We start from the raw sequence: 2,683 nt of genomic DNA on the forward strand, positions 1-2,683 counted from the left end.
AAACAGAAGCAGAGACCTTATTAATACATTTTAGAACGTAAAGGGGGGGGGCTGATTTAGTACAAGAACCTGCAGTATGAAATGCTAATGAATTAAAGCAACCTACCCCGAAATCAAGAAACAAAAAGCTCCTTTTGTTATAGTACCAATTATTTCACCACAAATCCTATGTTTTATTTTATTAAAAGAAATACCAATAGAAAAACTAAACACATCTAGTCTAAATCTTTGTGATGTCAAGGTCAGAAAGAAGTTAACCTATACGGATAGTCCTAGTGTAAAGAATTTTATGGCAGGGTGGGGAGCTACATCACAGCATATGGGAGATAATATACCAGCTTTGAAAGTAATCTTTCTACAGTGCTCCTTTTTAAAGTACATCCACTCATATACCAGCAATCTGTGTCCGCTACACCATATCCGATGACAACATGCATCCCACTAAGTAATAAAAGCTTTCTTTATTCGACAAGCCATAGGATTCAAATCGTATGGAGAAGAGAGAAATACACTTCAAACAAGAAGCCTTTAGAAAAAGTTCTGCACACAGTAGCAGTTATCAAGCATAACTACTGCATTTCATCTGTGATAAATAATGCTACCTTGTCATTAAAATATATATTATATATTTAAGCCTTCCCTTGCTTAGGTAAAAATATTTTTATGTGAAAATATTTAATGACCCAAAAAAGCACAATAAAAGAAGTTAAAAAAGATGTGTGTGCGTGTGCAGTATATTTTATTATGTAAAAAAAAAAAAACAACACAGAAAAAGACTGGAAATATGCAAACAATGTTAACAGTAACCAAACTGAGGTGGTCAAATTACTTAAGAATGATTAAGGTAATTCTTGCTTTATTTTCCAGTACCTCCGGCATTCTCAAGCTCTTTACAAAGATTATGTATTACTCTGATAATTAGAAAGCTTTTTCTCCAACTAAAAAAAAAGTTGGCATCCTCTTGTCATGTAAGCAAACAGCAAGTAAGTGCTTACGAAACCAACATAGGTTCTAAGATGGCTCCATAGATCATATAATCTGGGCTTAAAATACAGCTGCTAAATTATCTGCTGAGTAATTCGAAAAAACTGTACAAAACGAAGCTACAAACTTTCACTCTGGCTCTCACATGAAGCTTTTCGTAAGAAAAACTAGTAAATCTAACCTATCTACCAAAAAGTTCTATGTCCAAATTTCTATCCCAGAATATTAGTAACAACCTGACTTTTTAAAAATCATAAATTTAGATTACTTTACACAATTGCCATATCAAAGAAGCAATTTACATTCGGCGCAGTAAGTCCAAAATCTACACGCCCAACACACAGTGTAAAGAGTTTTGATGCGTTTTAGTGAGCACACTAACAGAAACGCCCTATGTGCAGATGAGCTTAATTTCACACACATCTTTCCATTCTGCTTTAAGGGCCTGAAGCTTTTTGCAAAAGGTACTTTGCTTAGCCTGGACAAAGAGTTCCTTGAATATCCGGGAAACTGTCAAAATCGATCTCAAACTGCATTACACTCAAGGCACAGAATGTCAACTCCTGCCTGGGCCTCCCTCGCTCCCTTTTTTTCGCAGGAGCGCCTTTAACATCCCCTAGCCTACATTTCCGGGCTCATGAGTCACTGAGAAACGAGCTCTAAGTTTCCCTTAGAATGCCACTCACACGGCTCCTCTACAGCACGCAAGGATCGGGCCCCAAAATACCTCTCTAGTCCCCCCTCCCCCCACCTCTCACGGCCGTAGGCAACAAACTGCATTATCCACTATTTTTAGAGTAGTCCTTTTTACCTTTGTCCTCTAGCTTTGCTGCCCTTCCACCTACGGTCCCTTCTGCAACCCTCCTAAAACCCTTCGGGCCTCAAGACCCTGCTTGGCACCGCCTCGCCCAGGAAGCCCTCCAGATTTCTGCAGGGCGGAAGTGATCGACCGGTCCGCTGTTCCCTGGATGCCCTTCTAGCACCCCGTAGTTGTTTCACAGGACTTATCACCTCCTTCCTGGTATCGTGGTTTTTTGTGTACCCGTCTTATCGCCTACACACCAGAGCGTCAACTCCTCGGGGGAGGGGACTGCGGGGCCCGTTCACCTTTGAATCCCTCCGGCGCGGGCAGAGCACTGCGCCTTGCACGCAGTCGGCGCCCGGCTGGTCCAACTGAACTCGGGAACGCTCCGACCGCACAATTCCTAACCAGAAATCAGTTAGGCATTTTCCTGCAAGGATGACTACAAAGACGATATCAGCCTCCTCGTAACAGGAAGTTTACCGGGGACGGGCCCCGGGTGCGGTGGGAGTGACAGTTGGCCCGGCTCGCTCGCCCGCCTCTGGCCGGGGACGCCCCCAAGCCCCAGGCCAGCGGGAGAGCCGCGGAGAGGGGCAGCAGGGAGCCCCGGCCTGCAGGCCCCGGGGCGCCCCGAGCCGGCGATGGGGAGGCTGCATGAGGGGACCGACAGGGCCGAGGGGCCCGCGGGCGAGGGAGGTGAAGCTGGCAGGCCGGCGCGGCCGCTCCCGCGTTCTGGGCTGTGGAGATCCGAGAAAATGGAGGCAGCCCCGGGCAAGCGACCGGCCCCGGCCAGACGGGCGGAAGCCTGCGGGCGTCCGCGCCGCGAGCAGGGCCGGGCTGGGGGTCACTCACGGGGCTGGGCGGACCGGGCGGCTCCCTCTCCGCCTCCGCGTCGTC

At 47.2% G+C, this 2,683-nt stretch overlaps 1 protein-coding gene across 2 annotated transcripts in view; it reads right to left on the reverse strand.

Moving 5' to 3' along the window:
* CAB39 (calcium binding protein 39) overlaps positions 1-2,677 on the reverse strand; it is an 84,157-nt gene extending 81,480 nt beyond the window's left edge. The window contains exon 1 of one of the 2 annotated variants that reach the window (XM_023724494.1): positions 2,639-2,677. The gene's annotated coding sequence lies outside the window, so the exon portion shown is untranslated. Of the gene's footprint in view, positions 1-1,795; positions 2,265-2,638 lie in introns of those variants that run through there. The other variant, XM_023724495.1, reaches the window with a different exon arrangement.
* Positions 2,678-2,683: the final 6 nt, after the last annotated feature.

This window comes from Trichechus manatus, unplaced genomic scaffold, assembly GCF_000243295.1.
Source record: "Trichechus manatus latirostris isolate Lorelei unplaced genomic scaffold, TriManLat1.0 scaffold00249, whole genome shotgun sequence".
Classification (NCBI taxonomy): domain Eukaryota; kingdom Metazoa; phylum Chordata; class Mammalia; order Sirenia; family Trichechidae; genus Trichechus; species Trichechus manatus.